General features: G+C 37.7%; 1 long non-coding RNA gene across 1 annotated transcript in view; it reads left to right on the forward strand.

Annotated features, from left to right (window-relative positions):
• The window catches only part of LOC134508609 (uncharacterized), a 43,606-nt gene that overhangs the window by 11,457 nt on the left and 10,941 nt on the right, over positions 1 to 21,208 (forward strand). The window contains exon 2 of the long non-coding RNA XR_010069104.1: positions 13,816 to 13,906. This is a non-coding gene — a long non-coding RNA (uncharacterized LOC134508609). The remainder of the gene's footprint in view (positions 1 to 13,815; positions 13,907 to 21,208) is intronic.

Genomic DNA, 21,208 nt, shown 5'->3' on the forward strand with positions numbered 1-21,208 from the left:
TTTTAGGAAATGGAGGGAAGGATTAGCAAGCAGGAGCCATGAAAGAACGCAGACTTTCTTCTAAGGCTTGTCAATTCAGCAATGCTTTTCTTGGGGGGATAAAGCTCAGGAATGTTGTGTGATGTTTATCCAGCTATTACAGGCAAAGTGAGTCAGAATTCTTTTTTTCGGTCTTCCCTGTCTACTTCTTTCTGCCTAAGTTCCTGACCCCTTCTTCTCTTTTTCAGTAAAAGAAAGATAACAATCAAGTTAGATCTAAAAATTCAAAATCTGAACTCTTGACAAAAGTTAACTAAGAATACAAGGAAAGAACATGTGGGTTTGTGGAAAGTAATTAATGAAGGGAGGGGAACCGATTGTTTATGTGAGAGAATTTCATTATATAAAATAGTGTAAAATTAGGGAGAAAACATGGACTGTCTGTTAGGGTAAAACAGCAGAGTTTACATGGAATTATTTTGATTCTACCTCAAAGTTTTAGTGCTTTTGGTCAAGATATTACAGTTTTTGTTACAATATGAGCCGATAAATAACATTTAGTAAAGTAGTGGTTGGTAATCTAAATATCTGGGCTCTTTATTCTGTCATTCTTCCTTAGAGTTGTATGTTGTCCTTCCACTAATCTCCATAAAAATATGAGAAAGAAACTCAAATCATATACCAGGAAAGCAACTTTTACTTTTCAAGGATTGTAATATTTTATTCCATCTAATGTATATGATTCCTATCTGTCTCCCCTTTTACATAGCATTGACCCACAGACCTGTGTTATTGAAGTCTCAACTTTTTCAAGAATCTCTGAACTCTGAGCTATTCTTTTCTTGTCTCTCGGGTGGTTCTTCATTCCTCCAAAAAGATTTCTTCTGAATTTTCCATATTGAACGAGTTATTTTAGATTTTTCCTCAACAAGATATGTATTAACGAAGGGAAATTGAAGCTCACAGTTTAACTTATTTACAGAGGATGGAATCAGGGATAGAATCACCCTAGGATGTCATTAATGTTTACCTAGGTATTTGTTCTTGGGCTGATTTTCAGTAACCAGAGTATCTCTAGCCCTGAAGAGTTTTTTTATATTGAGAGGTTTAGTAAAGCCCTTTTTGTTAACATTTTAGAAGTAATGTCAGAAAAACAGAAGAATGAAACTGGTAAAAAAATCGAGTTAGTAATGAAAACCTAATACCACTTACATGTTGTGAAATATGTCTGTTGTACTTTTAACTCTGAAGGTTTCAGATTTTCTGATTTGAAGCCTTTGGAACAGCGCAGAAAAGAACTAACTTATGTCTTATATTTCTTAATCTACAGCTCTGAAAAATGGGTATTGCCACTTTGATTTCCAGAATGCTTTTATTATGTTCTTTTCTTCATCTCTTTAAAAACTTCTCTGGAAATAAATGAGAGTTTAATGATACGTCCCAATTTACATGCCCACTGGCCCATTAAATGATATTTACCTTGTCAAACCTGTGGAAAACATGCATCTCGATTCACAGTTCAAGCAAATACTGACAGCTCTTTAAGTTCATTAGGCAGTGCTGACCACCAGAAGAGTCAGGAGTTGAAGACAAGCAGAAGCACAGATAGCAAACACCAACTGTAAACAATGCTATTTTTGCAAAATAGTGTGCTCTCTAGTTTATGGGATTACAGACATATTTTTTGAGGATTTTCTATGTTTTTACTACTCCTGTAGTGATGTAGTAAATAAAAACCCCAAGATTTTTTTTTTAAAGAATGTATTTTTTTTTTGAAGAATACTGAAAATAAAGCAGGATTTTATAGTAATGTATAAGTTTGATAATGAAATTAAGCTTTGTTCAGTTCTTCTGGCTAATCTGTATGTTAAATTCAATTTTTTTAAAGGAGATAGATACTTTTTAACATGAAAATAATTAGGAAGATGACACTGAACAATTTTGTTATCCAAAATATTCAACAAGTAGGCCAAAAAAAGGCCCATTTCCCAGAGGCTGACAGTTGTTTTTCAGGGAGCTTCAGGCAAGAGCTTCAGATAAGCCTGTGGACAAGTTTCCCAACCCTTCACCTGCAGGTTGGGAAGTTGCTTCTCTGGGCTTCCACCTTTGTTGTTCTGCCTGTGGCTCAAAACCTCAGAGACTGCAGCGCATGGAGGGCTTTGTAGCCAACACCATGAGGTGTTCCATTAACATCTTTTTAATTAGGATATTTAATTATGCAGAACGATTTTCACATTCTGGAATCACAATTATATGGTTGCACAGGAGGTTTTCTTCAAAGCAAGTGTGAAATGGGTAGCACTACTTCCCAGCTGAGGCAATTTGACAACCACCAGGCAAGTTCCTTTCTTTACCCCAGGGAATAGGAGAAAGGAAGTGCAGGAAGGAAAAGGAATCTAAGAAAAAAGACAATGGCCTATATAAAAGGGCTGGCAGATTTTTTGATTTGTCTGATTTTTCCCTTCGCCACCTCTAATCCCTTCTTTTTGCCCACCGTTCCATCCCCAGCTCCAGTTTTATTCCACCATAGGTCTCAGTCTCTTCCCGGCTTGTGGTTAAACCTTTCTAGATTTCTTGGAATGTATCCTGTGGCTCTCTTATATGATCTGTTTTGTCACATCTATTTTCATTGCAGGAAGCCATTTTCAGAGGAGTCAGTGTATTCAGCCTTTCATTAGTAGTAACAGATGTATGGTAATAATTGTGAGAGAATAAAGCATGCTCAGTTAAGAAAGACTTAAAAAAATTAGTTGTTAAATACTGGTGAATCTGTGCTAAGCTTGTACGAGGTATTTTTATTTATTTATTTATTTATTTATTTATTTTATTTTCCCAAGGTGTTACTGAACTGACAAAATACATTTGAATAGTGAGAGACTCAGCAAAAGACAAATCTTTGAAACAAAAAACTCTTTCTAATCAGACATAACACTCTGAATCCCAGGGATTTAAACCCTAGCTCAAAGCAAGCGTGAGTCTCCTAGATCTTCTGTAGCTGAAAAAACGAGGCATATGACATTCCCATGACAGGTATAAATTTAGGTAAATTTCCAGCTCAAATTGTTAAAATGCTAAAGTTTATAAACCACTAGGAAAAAAAAAAAAGGTCTAAAAGAGAACTATTGAATTACCTAAAAAATCAGCTTTGTACCTAGTAACATAACAAAAGTTAATTATTTTATTAAAACACCCCCCCTACCTACCCCAACCCCAACGCCAAAATTCTGAAGTTTGGAAAAAAAGCTACTGTCAAGTCCTGGATCCTGGAACAATCCTGTGCATTGTATAAACTTATTTAGGAGATGCAATCAAACTAAATATCACCAATGACAGCTTATTTATACCTGTATCGAAAACTATCACAAAGTATATGACTTTGAAATTTTCAGTTGGAAAGTATGCTTTCATCAAAACCAAAATTTTCTTCGGGAACTTGTTTGAGAAATTTTAATTTATAAAACCAAATCAAAACAGGACATACTGAAAATGTCAAAAGATTTTGTTACAACTTCTAGGAACATGATTTCCTTTTATTTGTTTGAAAATATATTGTTTTGGGACGTATCTTACATCATAAAGTGTTATATATTTTAGCATAGTATTTTTTTTGAGATCCAGGAAACATATACAGATCCAGATTCCTCATCTAACATTTTTATTTTGGATTGAAAAAAAATGATGGACACTTTGGAGCTTTATGCAGCGCCACACTTCTTGCATAAGCACAGGCCTGGGGAGTTAGCTTTTAAAAAATAGATAGTTGCCAGTCATTGTGGTTTCTATGTTAAGTGTACGACCTCTTAAACAACATGATCATACACAGTTCAGGACACTGTGGATAGGACATGTTCTGCTTAACTTACGCAAATATCCTATATGTAAATCTTCTGACCCTTAACTAAATAGCACTTACAAATGAAACGCCTGAGGAGTCCAACTAGTCGTGAAAGCATTCATGGCAGGGAAAGTCTCTGAACTGCAATACTCTCCAGGTTGGACAGTTTTCCTCTCTGCGGAGACCTTTAAAGGCTCCTTCTCTCCCTATTACAGGAACACTTATTTCACACAGGCTGCTTCATTCCATACATAAAAGTAAATGGACGTTAGATGCTTAGATTAGATGGTCTGGATCCTGTTACACCTTTAAAATTTCCATATGACTTGTAGCTACAAACCTACCCTTTTTCTACAGCCTGTGATTTTATGTCACTAATGTAGAAAAGAGACCATGCAGAGGATAAAAATTAACACGTTGCAATTTCTTTAGCTTCTTCTACACAGTCACGGTTTGGGGAAGTGGCTTCTTATTTGATAGTACAGTATGTACCAGTAATGAAAACCACACTTTCTTGTGCAATCCCCCTCTTCCCTCCCTCCCCACTCACAGCACTAGAGAAGGGCATGACAAGATGACTGTGACTCCTTGTGTTGTTCTTTAGACAGGCAAACTATTAAAAAGATATAACTCATCTTTGTCTGAATGAATTTTGTAATAGGTCTCTGGAACAAGAGCAAAAACTGTTTTCCTAATGGGATTGCATAAATAATGGCACTGCAGGTGAGCTAACACACATGCAGAATATAACTAGCACTAGAACTGTGTAAAGTAGTGTGGCGGCTGACTGTTACTTCTTGTACTCATTCACAAGATGGATAGGTGAATTAAAATCTCATTACCTGCGTTACATTATGTAGCCTTGTTATGTGTAATTATCAAAGTCAATTTGCTGCTATAACTTGATGACCAAATCGAAGGAGAACTTCTTCAAAATAGAAGTACGTGTTAACAGCATCACAAGATTTCAGATTATAAACCTTGTGCAATTTACTGGTGTTGTCATGCTATTGTTTTTAAATGTTTGTCCTTCATTCTACTGGTATGCAGCCGTAAGTCAAAACGTGCCTTCACAGAATTAAAAGCAATTCAGGAGATGGATCTTCATATTCTTGTGCTAACTCAAAGTCTTGTTTAAGACACTTAGAGTCAAGGAAAAGAATGGGAAGGAGAAGTTATATTTGATGTCTGATTTTCATTTACACTAACTCTGAGGGCCCTTATGGCTACTAGGAAGAAGTACACTGTCCTTAATAGAATGACACTTGAGCCTTTTCTTTAAACTTTGGGACATCTGCAGTGGTGTGAGAATACTATTAGGTCTGAATTCAGAACAAGACTAGAGGCAAGATTGCTTTTTCAACATCATCGCTGGCTTCTGAGCATGAAGTTCGGAGAATGAAATGTATTATTATGATCCGAACAGCATAAGTTGAGGAGAATGCCTTATCCTAACTCAATATCCTTCAGAATAATAACCTTTAGAATTACTTCCCTTATAATCTATAAAATGTAATATTTCCAGAACTATTACAAAAAATGGTAGAAACCTTACAACGCACATCCCCGTACGTTTGTTATAAAGGTGGGTGGGTTTTTTTCAGCAAATCAACAACAAACTGTTAAAAGTTCAGGGAAATTCTTATATTCAGGTATAAACCTGTCACCTGTGAATGCTCGGGAATGAAAATACAAAATGAACACTTAACTCGTTTCTAAGAGGTGACTTGGTTGCTCTTGCAAGGTCTTTGCTGTTGCTTTCTCGACACCCGAAGGGACTGGTGGGCAGGTGAAGCAGGATGCAATCCAGGTGGGCCAAAAAGTCTGCATTCTGTTGCCACTGGGAAACATCCTCTCAGCCCAAAGCTGACTGTTTTGGATATAATGGTACCTGGGATGCTTTTAGAGAAACCATGCTGTCAGTGTTGCATTTGTTACCTTTTAAAGGGCTTTGTGAAGCTTTGACTATGAAAAGTACTTAACGTGTAAAAAGTTCCCTTTTATTTTTTTCTCATAGACCTTCATTAGGAATTACTGAAGCACAGAGAAGGAGAGCAAGACTGACACTGATAGCTATCTCTGCTAAAAGTTAGTGGAGATAATTATCTCGTCTTTGTCACTCTAGTCTGTAGTTCAATTTGCAGTGCAGAAGCTGAAGACAAATCTATGGGCTATAGTACATATTTAAGTATTAAATTCTTCAACCTTCATTCTGAGTGAAAAGTCCGTTACTCTTCAGATACAGACCCACAGTTTTCATTAGGGCTACTGGGTTTTGCTCACCAATCCAACAAGATTTGTGGTGAAAAGGGAAAATCATGATGGGTTTTCTAAGGAAGAGGGTTCTTGTGGAACAGGAATTTGTTGTATTGGGCTGTGTGTGAGCATGCTTTCAATTCCCCTGTTTCCCATCCAGTGATATCACAGATGGGGGCAGTCTCATAGACAATGGTGTTCCTAAAAGTTCTCAGAGAAGACGAAAGAGAGAAAATAAATTTGCTGTTTCCTACGAGGAATAGGGGGAAGGAGACTCTGCTTCCCATTGACAAGAGGCAACTGGCCAACCTGTGTGCATAGGCGTGGTGGCCACCACACCTGCAGCTGCAAACAGGCTGGGACACTAGCTGTCCCTTGCAGACCAGGAATTTCGTAAATTTTTTAGATAGAGAGGTGAGATTATTGTGGCATAAATGGAAAATATGTGTAGGGGAGAAAGGATACAAATGTGTAGCGAAACAGGCTTCCAATTCCAGGCCTTATTCACCACACTCTTGGCAGGGGGGAGCTGATTTTGTTATTTCTATTTATGATGCACAATCATAGGTAAGACAGCTTTGTACAAGGCACAGTATCCCAAGTGCTTATATAATCTATATCAAAATTGTGAAAATACTAAACCTCAGCACTGTGGTCTACCTTTTATACATCTGCTTCCTTCTGCTGTTCTTCTGAACACTAGTCAATCTCTGCATTTCCTTCAAAAATCAGCATAGTTCTGAGAATTATTTTTTACCATTTAATTTATTTTAGAAAATTATTACATTTTTTCACAGAATCATAGAACAGCAGGTAGGGAGGGACCTCAAGGATCATCTGGTCCAACCTTTTTTGGCAAAAACACAGTCTAAACAAGATGGCCCAGAACCCTGTCCAGCTGAGACTTTTGATTTAGAATGGGAATAAGTTAAGTATGTATGTCACTGTGTAGTCACCAGTTGTATCTTGCCATGCTAGAAACAAAATTTTCCACTTACAAACAGAATTAAGTCTAGATAAAAACACTACCTCTGTGCACAGACCCCACTGAAATCACATGTATAATCCAGAAAGGGGACCAGAGCTTCTACAACTGCAACTTGAATTATTACGTTTGAATTATTAATTCTTAAAGTGTTTTATGATCTTTGTGACAGTAGCACAAAATTATCGTTTCAACTTATACTGGTAATTAAGCTGTTTATGGACATATTGGCATAAAATATGAGTATTACTTACAGTTTCCAGTTAAAATTAGTATTACTTTATTTTAGTCATTTAGCACATACAAGCTATACTTTTGCAGAGGAGAAAAATGTGAACTGTTTTGCAATGAATTTATTAGCAATGATTGCAAGAATAGCTGTACTAATATTGAATTACAATACTTATATTTTACATCATTAACCAGTCTTTTCTACTGTAAAATTGAGGTAGAAGAATAATGCATTGCAATTTTGGCAATATCCTTTTATTGTAACCAGACTACCTGCTACTGCATTGTTTATGAACTGATGAGCCTTGCACTGGATGGAAATTTACATATAATAAAACATCCTAGAAACTGTTTCTCGCATAGTGAGAACAATGCGGTAGAGGAAAAAAATAAAAGCTTCCATTGATGTTTCTCCTGGACACAGTTCTTGCAGAAGTGTACACCTATCTGTTTCACTGGAATTAATGATTTATCTCAGACTGAATTGAATGAAAACTAGACATTTTCTTTCCTATGATGGAAGTGCTTTTTCTTAAATTAGACTTTATGTAGCACTTCGCTCAATTGAAATGGTGAAAGAAGGACTGAACAACCGTGTTTTGTAGCTCTTATGCCTTTAAACATAAATTAATATGGAGTGTATTGCAAGACAAACTTACCTTGTAGAATAACCAGCTTTAGTGGTGCATTATTTACAATTCAAGTTTGTCAAACAGCCAGCACCATGCTTTTCTCTAAGGACTCAGAAGTCATTTGCTGTGAGGTATCTAGAGAGAGAGACCTCACATTCCTCCTAAGGCATTGAGTTTGTCGGCATTTCCTCTGGTAGTGAAGTGAATGGCAAAAGATTAAACAAAAATCCTGCCTTGCTTTCATATTTGTTAATATAGACAAATGCAGACGTATATATATGTAGTCCTGCAGAGGGCTCAGGGTCAGGGTTGTCCTTGATGAACACAATCTCCACCCCAGGGGTAGTGCAACTGCATGGACTTAGGCATTTAAATGCTCAGGAAGCAGGACAGCTCTCTGCAACGGCCCGCTGGTTTCACCTGTTGAGCACGTCTGATAGTCAATGAGTTTTAAGAGACGGTCTCTTTGTCATTTTACCTACCGTGATCCGCTGCTTCTCTGAAGTTCTGGTTTGTCCTAGATATTTCAGTTTTTATCTTGAATACTTCTGTGACCTTGCACTTAGTTTTCAGATTCCAAAGCCTCAGAGACATTCATACAGTGAAGAGTAAATAAGTGTATAATATTAAGGATACATTAGACTGCATCTGAAACACACTTTTTGTAAGATGTAATTTCAGTGTTCATGCTACTAGACTTCTCTGACACAAATTGAGTGCGAGTCATAAATTGACATGGGGTCCCCAAAACAGTTTTGTAAAAACAATGTCTACTGCATTCCACCAGTCCTTCTATAATAAAAAGTGAAACAGATTTGATCGCTTAAAATAAATAATGAAATGGGGATGTCAGTTCCATTACTGTCCACATCTCTATCTGACATAGGATACACACTAAATTCTGACTGAATAGCTGATGTACTCTACCAGATTAAAGTTGAAGCTTAAATGGTGACATTCAATTTGGAATATTCTGCTGCAGAGTTACCCTCCAAAGTTGTTATTTGGTTTGTCACCCCGCTTTTCCATTCAGTGCTCTGACTGATCACTTGTTTCCAAAAGATGCTTCATAAAGTACCATCATTTAGATTCCGTATGCTTACATATTTTATCACTGTATGAATTTGTATGTATGTATAAAAATATTGCACAAAACCCTCAAAACAATCAGCATTTTAAAAATTGTGAATTCAGAGAGTTCCTAGTTCTTATAGCTCAGCGGCTCAATACCCAATATGAATATGAAATAACAACAAATAAGGTACTGCTGTGACTGCAGATGTGGTTGACTGAAAGTGTAACCACATTTTATAATAATTAAGACTAGACTTTATGCCATACAGTTTCATATCTCTTTTGTGCTTGTCTAGAGCACAGTATTGTTCTGATGACACTGATATTATTCCTTGTAACATGCACAGCATAATGACTCAAAGTGTATACAGAGAGTGAACTAGTATCTGATTTACATTCCTATTAACTGAAGTTTGATTTTCTGAACATAAAAGTTTCAAGCAATCTGACTTTGTTCTTTCATTCTGTATTAGTAATCATTGAAATATAGTCTTTAAAATCTTCAAACTGAATGAAACACTGCTACATGTCTCATTTTCTTTTGGTGTTCATTTGTAAGGATGGTGATGAGTTAATTTGATGTCGATGGTGGAAAAGCCCTGCTGAGATTTGTATCACTGGAATCCCTGACAGGGTTTCTGCTATGTGCCCTTGCCAAAATAATAACTGCGTCTGATTCCCAAATGTACTCATCCAGAGTGAACTTGCAGATTTTCAACAGTGCATGCAAAATTGAATTTTCTTGTCCCAAAGGCAGGACTCTGGTCTGGCTGGGGCCAAGTTCCTGCTGTATGGGAAAGCAGAGGAAAATTACTGCGTGAGTGGAAAGAAGAGCCAGAGCCCCTTGCGAGCGGGAGGTTTCCATTTCTAGTGCTTCCAACAGAGCAACAGCACAAACTAATGTAATAATAATAATAACATCAATAACAACAATAATAACAATAATAATAAATAATACAGAATTAATCCCTCCTGTTTTCATGGACTCTGTGTGTTGCAGACGTTGAGGAGCTATGCTTGCAGGAACCTCCTCCAGAGACCATCACAAAATGATCATCACTTCATTGCCCTACCCCAGAGGGGTGGACGAGTAGGAGCGGACAGCTGCTGCATCCCTGAGAAGAAGAGAGAATATTTCCTGGGTCTGTTGCAAGACCTAGGGTAATTTTTCAACTCTGAATTCTCAGTGGTTTGTAACTTGATTTGATTTAACTTCCAGTCCCACAAGAAAAACAGGCAGAGAGAAGCCAAAAAGATAACGAATATAACTCTATTAAGGAAGAAAAAAACTCAACACCACCAAAAAAAACAAACTCCCAAAAAATCTCAATGCCCTGCCCAAAACCAGATTCACATATGGCAGAGTAATTTATACATTAAGTCCTCGTTGACTCGATGTGTGTGTGTGTGTGTATGTATCTGTGTGGGCAGGCAACGCTGTTATTAGGACTACTACCAGTGCTGACAACAGAATTAAATTTTCTTAACTGGCCCTTCCCCATGGTGGGAAACGAAAAAATTCCATGTTTTAGATATCTCCTGCGTTCTTCAGTAACCACCTGAAACACTTGTTCTGCAGAAAATTTGGTCCTGGAAAGCAGGATGAGGAAAATTCTTGCAAAAACCAAAACTGCATGATAATCTTTTATTATGGAGGTTGATTTTGCTTGTTACTATGGAGGAAAAAGAAACATGCTAACCTACATGAAATAATATGGTATTCACTTACAGACTAGTTCAGTATTTTTTTTCAGTTTTCTTCACTAGCTACCTCTTTCTTGTTTGGGTGGGTTTCTTGTTTGTTTGTTTGTTTTTTTGTTTGTTTGTTTGGTTTCATTTTGGTTTTGTTTGTTTGGGCTTTTTTGTATTTATGTCATATGGGAACAGAAATAGGATATTAGTCTCACAGATGGTGGGGTTTTGCTCAGCACTATCTTTTAAAATTATGTAACTTAAGTCAAACAGAACACTGCAGCCCAAGCTCCACAAGGTGCCAAAATATAAGAAAATGAGTAACTGAAGCCAGGCTTTTGTTGTTTTTAATTAAGTAGTGAGAGATGAAAATCAGGATACTCTTATTTCAAATAATTCTTATTACCTAGGGAAAAAAGACATTACCAGCTCATACAAATGTTTTGCTTATTGTCATATAAGTATCTGGGGGGAGGGGATAAGAAGGAGAGGAGAATGAGATTTCATAATGGCAATATCCATATTTTGATGTAGATTTTTTGCCTGGATGGAATTAGAATAGCCAGCAGAAAAATATTTTGCTCAATGAGCTGTACTAACTGCACTTTTTTTGCTGAAATTGCCCTCCTGGCATTTTACTTTCTTTCAATAACCAGCTCAGACGAATGCGAAGCCAGAGGGAAATTTTAACAATAGAACAAATATTGAAGGCTGATCGCAAAGCAATCATTAGCTGCGATGACATTATTGCAGGATGCTGACTTGCTATCATCAGAAACTTGGGCTTGTGGTAAGCATAAATCTGGATTTATTCTTAGGAGGAAATAAAAACACTTTAACTTTAAAAGCCTGAAATTTTCCTCACACCACACTGAGCAGAACACCTGTTTCTCTATTGTACGTCAGAGAAATATCAAAAAAAAGGAGGGTGCACCCATATATTATTTCAGTTATTCCCTATACCAGAGCAATGATGCAGGCCCATTCTTGGGTTTTGCTTTTTTGAGACAGAGACAATTAATTCATCTTCCTAGAAGCACAGTCAAAAAAGACAGAAGTTATCAGGTCAAAATAAATGCTAAAAAAACTTACGTGGTCCTCAGTTGAAGCCCATGTAAAAAAATTTACAAGGGCCGCATCTCATTTCAAATCACCTCGTATTTACAGCTTAGAATTAAATTCTAATTAAATGCTATTTTACAATAAACCAAACAAAACTATTATATAGCACTGAACAATTTTAAATTACTTAGGAGGTAAGGGCCAGCAAAACAACAAACATGGTAGGTAAATCACAAAAGAAAAGATAAGTATCAAATAGTACCTTCAATAATGAAAGATATGTCTCACATTTGAGGTTTTTTCCTCCTTTAGCATGCAAGAATAAGACTTTTATAAGATCTTTAGACCTGTAGGTGATTAGCATGTACTGGGAGACTTGGGCTTTAGTGTTTTTATTCCTTGGCTTTTGTCCTGTTACAGGATCTTTAAAAGAGACTAATATAACCTTAAAAGAGTCATCTTCAAGGTTGACAGGTAGAAACAGTAACTTTCCTGGAAAACAACCTGTGTTTGTAGTTTGTTTTTTTTTTTTCTTCCAAGTATGACATGCTGATGGGAAAGAAAAAAAAAAAAAAAAAAAAAAGAAGCATTTATCATTCTCAAAAGAACATTCTGTTTGATGGGGGTGAACGTCTTGGCAGAGTACCTGGAACTCGGCTCTGGATCAGCAAGGAAAGTTTCCTGTTTTTATTGTTAGGCGGGTGGAGCGTGGGGCCTGTTAACCATAGCAAACGATGCATAAAATAAAATTGCTTCAGCACAACCTGAAATTGCTGTGATGTTCCTAAAGTAGATTAAAGCCGTTTGCAGTGTCCCCATGTAGTTCAGTGACTGCATGTGGAAAGGTTGCTCACGCAGGAAGGTGAACTTTGTAGAAGGACTCATATCATATCAGATGCCTCATACTCCAGATCCCAAGACCAGCCTAGACATATCCTGTTTGTTTTCCACAGTTATAATGCAAAATATTCATCTTATAAATGTACTTAGTTACAGGTCAGAGCTTCAGTGTGGAAATCCACTACAGTATCTTGTCTTCTCCATCTTGCAATGTTTTGTGTTTATAGGTGTATTAGTTTGTAATTTCATGTCACATTCACACACATAAGTGACATGCTACTCTTACTGCTCCTGCTCCCTAAAGTCTAATCTGGATTTGTTTTACGAACAGGTCCATCACCAGAAAAGTTGATATATGATGATTATGATATGCCCTGACCCTGAGGGTTCAAGCCAGGAAAGGAAGAATCCATTTTGGTCCAGTAAAAGTACACGGCAAAGATACAAGTTTATCCTGGACTTTAGAGCCTCAGAAATGACCAACTATGGACATACAGTATTACATTTAATTTCATAACTGGGATACTTATAGTCCTGAGGGTAGCACACAAAAGAGCTATAAAAACCAGTAGTTTGGTAACATATGTCTTTTTATGCATAGCTGGCACAGGACCCGTGCCGTAATTGTGGTGTCGATAAGCAAGACCTCACTCCCATTTGCTGGTGAATGTGCAAGCTTAATTGAGTTTTTCTGTCTTACTGCCTGGTATGAGTTTGGCTGTACCTGCTTCAAACTTGAGACTCCCCAGCATCCAGATCCTTTGTAAATGTCCCTGTGGTAATCATCTGCTTTGAGCAACCCTCCATGAGCTATGGGTATGAAGAAACCTTCAGCTTTTTGGCCCAGATTGCTTCTGCTCCAAAGGGAAAGAATAGAAAATCCCCCAATTTTCTCTTATCTCAGTGAGGGCTATCGTGTCCTCTTCCCTTTCATATACTTCAAATGTAGTTGAAAACAATTACAGAAGAAGCCATGAAAATTGATATGGAGTGAAGCAAGCTTTCTTAAAGCTAAAGGCAAAAGTTAGGGATTGATATATTCTGCCAAATCAGTTTACAGACAGTAACTGTGCCCTTTCAAAAAAAAAAAAGAAAAAAAAGATGGGTAAGTGGAGGATGAAGAGGAGAAAAAAGCCGGTTGGAAGGTGAGGACTGTGAGCTGTTACACCTGGGTGACTGAAAATTTTAAGCCATCCTACACATCTGAATTGGCACAAACCTTTTTCCAGCAGTCCTGTAAATGGCAGTCTCCTAATTCACCAGGCTCAACTCTGCAAAGATCGCTGACCTATAAAAGAACACGGACGAGTCAACAGACTGGTAAGTACATCATTTTTATGTGAGGTTTGTCTTAAAAATATGGGTAGCAAGGATTCAGTGAGGAGAAGAATAAAGTTCTGGGAGGGGAAGGTAAATTCAGAAAAACTTGGATGTAGAACCGTGTTTGGAAAAAATAGTCAATTCTCAAGCTTTGTTCCTGTTTGACAGCACAAAGAGGGCTGAGGTCATCCCTTATTCCATCAAAACTTTCATCAAAGCAACTGGCCAAATTAAAAACGCATTACTAGGGTAAGGACACAGTGGATGGTCTGCTATGCTGTGCACCAGTTTACAATCCAATCTCCAGATACCCTTGTTTTCTTTTTTTTTTTTTTTAAATTTATTTATGAATATCTGGACTGGGGTCCAAGCTGTTGCTAGACATTTGAAGGACGATAAATGAATTTAAATAACTCCTTTATCTCCCCTTGAAAATACTAAAGAATGAACCAAACACATAGTCAACATAAACCTGCCCATACTGGGGGGAAAAAGTAAGTTTGAAAATATAATTTTCTGACAACACTACAATGATAAGAAATCATTATATAACAACAAAGAAATGAAGAAGAACCAATGAGAATCAAGAAGGAAAATAATTTATGTGTATTTGTGCATGTGTGCATGTGTGTGTCTGGGGAGAAATATTGTTCTTCATCTGCTCCCCTCCAACATCAGCTGCCAACATGAAAGACTGCAAGTTCTTTTGCAAAGGACTTAAATGGTGCTTTGCTCATACTTGCAATAAGAAGAAACTAAAACGCTAGAAAACCCCAAAAGCAGATCACATTCTTCGGGATTATTTTTGCTTTATTCTACTGTTAAAGACCACTTACTGGCTTGATGTGGGCTGAACTCTTACCATTTCACAAAATGGGGAACAATAAGTTTGTAAGTCAATTAAAAAAGCTGCAGTCTTGGCTTTGCAACAATAGCCAAGAACTGGTACCAAAGAACTAAATATCTGGAATGAAATTTTACTTTAAATATTTGCAAGACTGTCTCAGCTCTTTGCTCTAGCAAATGGGCTTTATAGCCTAGTTGAGGCATAATCAGCTGGATTTATTGTAACAGCTTTACCCCAATGCTTACCATTTCTCATTTCAAGGAGCTATTTCTGTAATGGAAAATGTTAAGAAGCAGTGGAGAATATTCTGTTCTGTGTGACTCTCAGTTGCGTCTCATGACTTCCTCTGACTAATACCGGAATTATTTGGCATCTAGCCACTAGACTGTGCGTATATTATTTTCTGTGAAATTTTGGTCTGCCTGTCATCACTCCGGCAGTACTCACCCCATGTCATGCCGAAATCTAAGAATACACAACAAGTGTACACAGTATATATGCCCCGTATCTTGTTAATTCAAGTGTAGATGCAGATATCCAAGCAGTTCTTACTTTATCCAAGTCAATTTATACAAACGGAAGTCAGTTCAGCGCATGCTCAATAGCTGGTTTTACACATAATGATTATTATAATAATTGCATGCACAGGATATGCGGTACTGCATATTTCAAAGCATTATATTACTTTGCATTCCAATACAGAATGCAGAACTAGGGAAATGAGGTGTTAAAAATTTAATCAAAAATAGGCACGTTGTTTGATGGCATTCAATTCAAAACCACAGCGTTTCACAAACAAGGTATTTTATGACGTATGATCACATCTAGGGTAATTATGCTAAATACTCTAATTGCCTTTATAGCTTTCTAAATCTTTTAGTTTTGTTCAAATTCTATTTTAAGTAAGATATAATTATTTTACCTTGGTTTTGCTAAGCACGTTAATGGTGTATATGCGCGGAAACATTCAGGACAACAAAACTACGTACACTTTCACTAAGCAGTGCATAAGATTGTTTGGAAATAGTCTAAGTAGCCACAGTTAGCTGTTTTCACAATGCTTCTTACTTAAAAAACGTTCTTCATTTGTTAGGCAAATGAACAGAGGTTGGTAAATTCTTGCAAAGTGCAACAGAGTATTCAGATTACAAAGAAAAGAACGGTCATGGTCTGAAAAAGAGGACACATTACTATGAAGTCACTGGACTAATTTGGGGTCAAGACGGACATTTAAATGTGCTTAATTATGTTACTCCATTTGTTACTTTAAAAGAAGCTAAGTGGCCTAAGACTTCAACAATGCCACTTTTTTTTTGATCTAATGCTTATTTTGCCTTACCAAAAGATGCAAACAGAGATAATGTAGTGAAATCAGTGGGTATATGTCTGTAATAAGACACAGTACGACCACGTGGTGCAAGTAGGGCTGTCAGAATCTTCTACTTGGGATACTGCAAGTGAGAAATTGGATTGTGTCGGGTCTACGTGGCAAGGTTTTAGTAGTGGGGTGGCTACAAGGGTGACTTGTGTAAGAAGATGCCAGAAGCTTCACCCAAGTCCGACAGAGCCAACGCCAGCTGGCTCCAAGATGGACCTGTGACTGGCCAAGGCCGAGCCCATCAGTGACAGTAGTAGTGCCTCTGGTACAACATAGCTAAGAGGGGGAAAAAAACTGCTGCTCAACAGCAGCTGGGGTAGAGGAGTGAGAATACGTGCAAGAGACAACCCTGCAGACACTAAGGTCAGTGAAGTAGGAAGTGCTCCAGGCACTGGAGCAGAGGTTCCCCTGCAGGCTGTGGTGAAGACCATGGTAAAACAGGCTGTCCCCCTGCACCCTGTAGAAAGGATATACACTGGAGCAGTTCAAGGACTGTCTCCAGTGGGAGGGACCTCACTCTGGAGCAGGGGAAGTGTGTGAGGAGTCCTCCCCCTGAGGAGGAAGGAGCCGCAGAGGCAGCATAGGATGACCACAACAACCAGTTCCTGTCCACCTGACACCTTCCGTTCCCTGCACCACTTGGTAGGAGGAGGTAGAGAAATTGTGAGTGAAGTTGAACCTGGGAAGATGTTAACTGATACACGATCCCCCTGTCCTTATCTCGACCTACGAACTTTTCATCATTTTTTCTCCCCTATCCTGTTGAGACGAGTGGTAGAGCATCTTCGTGGGCACCTGGCGGCTAGCCATAGTCAACCTGATATTGTATTTATGCCTTTTTAAAAGCAAGATGTGCAAGCTCCCACCAGTTCCGCTTCTCTCCATCCTAGGAAGCTGCACACTCTCTCTGTGTCCTGCTGCAGTTCATACAGCTTAATTCTACTTCTGACAATTTGACTCAGGTCCTGAATGGGGAAAAGTCCACACAAATTAGAAGTTTGTCTTCAATCACAGGGAAATCACAAAGAATATAAAGGAGAGGAAGCCCAAATGTGTAGTGGAGATGAAGCCAATCTGCACCAGAGGGGGATGAGGTTCAGGCAGTGGGGAAGTCCGTAATACTTGGAGCCACAGAACTCAATTTATCTGGCAGAAGAAACACACTCTTGTTCTCTGTACGCACCCTAATATGCCATCTAGCTCTTTCAATAAGGTATCTTCACGTTTGTAAACTGCTACTCACTCCAAAATTGATGTTTCAGTATCTTTCTCCACACTAATAGCGCTGCTTGATCATTTGTCCATCCGTTTGTTGCGTGCCATTTCTTCTACATGTTGTCTAAATTGAATAGTTTGTCAAAAATTTTATGTCAGAACAAACTTTCTTTATTATTACATGTGATTCAGAACATGTGGACTTTATATCTTTGTAGAGATACTAGTGACAGCATGAGATCCAGGGCAACAGAAGATCAGCTCTACTTTCCCAAGAAACTCACTCATTCATTCCTTTCTTTGACGCCAAGGAATTACACAAATCTCTGCCCTTAACTTTTTCAGATCCTGTAAGCCCTAAGATCTCCAATGGGAAAACCTAGCTGTGTCAATGCTTAAAAACTGTGGCAGATTTTCTTTATTAACAAAATTATCACCAACAACATTTGCCATTTCTGTTTTGCCCTTTTGTAGCCTTTACTCCTGCCTTTTATGTCTTCAGCAGTGGTAGAACAGCACAAGGTGAGAAATTATTGTTAGTGCCACACACATCTGACAGCATTGCTGTAACTCCTGTATTATAAAACATGACATTTCTTTCAGAAGGCAGAAGAATTCGGGACACATTGCAGTTAAACTCCTGTCAGTCTTTGTGTATCTCTTCATTTTGTTTTATTTTCAAATGAGGACAGTTTTCAAAGTGTCATAAGATTATGTGGGGAGGACACTGGCAAACAGGGTGATATTCACACTGATAATGGAAGTTGCTGTGGCAGCACCTTCCAAGTCCTACAGCAACTTCGTAACAAGACCTATTGTCCCATCAACAGGGAGAAATATTCGAAGAAACAAATTATTCTCTTCCATTTCTCCACGTTTAAAGGGGGGTTCTTGGTCTTTACATCGACAAAATGGTAGAACCAACTAAAGGCAGAAATACCAAACTGAAAAATGCAGACGCACAATGAGTTATTTAAATTTAAGAGGCAGCAAAGTATATGCCATTGAACACGGGCTTGTGAAGAAAAAATCACGTCGCAGTGTTCTTACTCTCATCTTTACATCCACAACAGGCCTACAGACCTTACAAATAGGAATGAAACAGCAACTGCCATTTTGTTTGACTTCAGTAAGGCTTTTGACTGCTTTGTGTGACATTTTACAAGCAAACTAGGGAAACACAATCTACTGAAACAGACATATTTGGGTTATAAACCTTCTTGCAGGATTGATTGTTTTTTCAAAGTAATTATTAATATTTCACTGTCATACTAGAAAGATGTTTCAGATGAGACCTATTCTGGTCAAGGTACCACCTGCTATTTTCCTGATTATTGAGTTAAACACTCTAGCTGAAGGGAGCGTTCGTGTTGCACTTGCAAACGGTATCAAATTAGCAACAGTTGAAAGATAAGGTTAATATTTAAAGTGGTCTTCACAAATTGGAAAATCATCTAATGACAGAACGAAACTCAAAAGACAGATGAAGCATTGTATTCTTAGCAGAAATAAGAAGATATACACAGGCAGATTTAACAGCTGGAATGTTTGCAAGGCCCTTTCCAGATGGAAAAAAACCAGGATGAAAACTTGTAAGAAAAGATTAGAGAAAAAAGATACAAAAAGAAAAAAAAAAAGTCTTGTTTAGTCTGGGCAAGTGAAGATGAAGGGGCAACGCAAAGGAGGTCCACAAATATTGGAAATACAACTGCAAAGCAAAAGGATATGCAACAGATAAGTTGCACCTTGTAGACAAGATTTAGGTTGAACACAAGGAAAATTAAAATTAATCATAAAGACAATGGATGAAAACTGTTTAAGGAGGACAGTGAATCTCCACAACAGGATGTTTTTAATTACAGGTCAGACAAAGTTTTCTTAAAAGTGACTTGAGTGCAGCCGGCATTACGTGGTCCAAAAGAATGGATCACAGAAGCTGCTCAGGTCCTTTCTAATTCAAGAACTTTCATAGCAAAAAAAATGATTCCTGTAAGAAGCAGCTTAACTCTCACCTTGCTAATCCTTAATGCCATTGGAAGCATTCCAAGTCCTGTCATTCATCGCTTACAAAAGAGAATATATTTATTTAATTATGCAACCTGAACGTCTGTAAAATGTTAAATCTATGCATGTGCACGTGGGAGATGAAAAAGCTGTTCAGGTAGCAACCACATTTTTAAACCCTTTAGTCTTTGAATTACTAGGAAATTTTTTCACTCTTAGGGTAATTGTTATACGTTCTTTGCATAAACCCAAACGATAAAAGCAGCAAATCTGGCAGGTAGTTGGGAGGGAAGTAAGTAAGGAAATTGGCTGAATATTTTGAAAGAGTGTAATGGTTCACAGGCACAGGATTAGAGGTGCATCAAATTCTTGCTTTGATGCTAGGTGCCATTTCTAAACAGCATGTGGGTTTTTGTTAGTTTTTTGTGTTTTTATTGATGTGTCTGTGTGTGGGGTTAGCGCAAGACTGAAATCTTAACTGGGAACTCTGACTTAATATATATATCTGTACGACGTAAAAAAAAAAAATGGCATTGAGTTGGGCATTTTTATACAAGACATCCAAAGTTCTATATATGATAGGGAGACTGAACATTTTGAGCATCTGGATAAGTCTTAGTATGCTAAAAACAAAGGTATTTTTAATGATGTCCTTTCGAACAGCAATAGCTATGCCAATCTGAGTGGTGTGAGCACTAAAAAAAATGTTGAACAGACTTAAATCTGTGCAGAGCTGAAAATCCACTGAACGTATTAAAACAGACCATTTCCAAACACATGTAGCTCTTTGTAAGGGCGATTTCGTGAGAAAGGTGGTTTATTTTTCCATGGTCCTCAGAAGTATTGAGGTATTCATGATGCTCTAGCTATTTCTGCAAGATCTCATTTTAAAAAAAAAAAAAAAAAGCTTTAGAAAGTCACTATCACTGTCCACATAGCCCAGCTACTCACACTGACATGAAATCTCTTGAAAAATCCCATTCTCATTCTGAGGAGTCCTACATCTGAGGCGTAATTCCTTCTCTTCATGTATCAAGACTTTGAGTCTTACTTGTCGCTACTTTTATGTATTTGTAACCATTTATAGATTTTTGTTGGATGAGTTGTTCAAAAGGGTGTTAACTCTGGAAGACAGTAACAATAAAGACCTTAAAAATGAAGCAGGCCTGGTGAGTAATCAGGAATGTATGAAAAGAGGAGAAGTGCTGCAAAGCTGAAGCAAGAAAGGAGGCAGGAGAGCTCAGATGGGCTCGTGGAGCTAGCAAGTACTTTGTGTGCCACCGGGAGAAAAATGTAAGAAGTGGTCCAAGACAGGGATTGCTCCACATCTATTTAGTTTTGGGTAAACGATTTATTCTGTGCTTGTGAAATCCCCATAGGCTTAAAACCATTTTTTTAAAGTGAGACCAATTATAACAAGGAAAATATAATATAGCATGACTCATGCTATAGCATGAAATAACTCTAGTTAATTCAAAACAGAGGTCAAATGTAGTTGTGCAGATTTATATGCAGGCTTTTCTTTTTTTTTTTTGTTTCACCGTCTGGGTGGGACGGGCGCCCTGAGGACTCAGGGCAATGTCCTTCTCTCAGTGGAGCCAACAGGCATTTTTCCTTTGACTTCAGCGAGGCCAGTCACTTTGAAGGAAATTATCAGATCAGCAGTTTTGACCTGACAGAAGGATATTAGACTGAAAGAAAATAGATGAGAAAACAAGTTTTAATTAACAAACATGAGTTGTTCGGAGGAATATGCTGACCGTGTGAATTATTTCTTTTTTCTCACTTTGTGGAATGGAGGAGTCAAACCGAAGTTGCCCTCACCTTGACCTTGAAGTATGTCCACCTTTTAATTGTG

Source organism: Chroicocephalus ridibundus, chromosome Z (assembly GCF_963924245.1).
Source record: "Chroicocephalus ridibundus chromosome Z, bChrRid1.1, whole genome shotgun sequence".
In the NCBI taxonomy this organism is placed as follows: domain Eukaryota; kingdom Metazoa; phylum Chordata; class Aves; order Charadriiformes; family Laridae; genus Chroicocephalus; species Chroicocephalus ridibundus.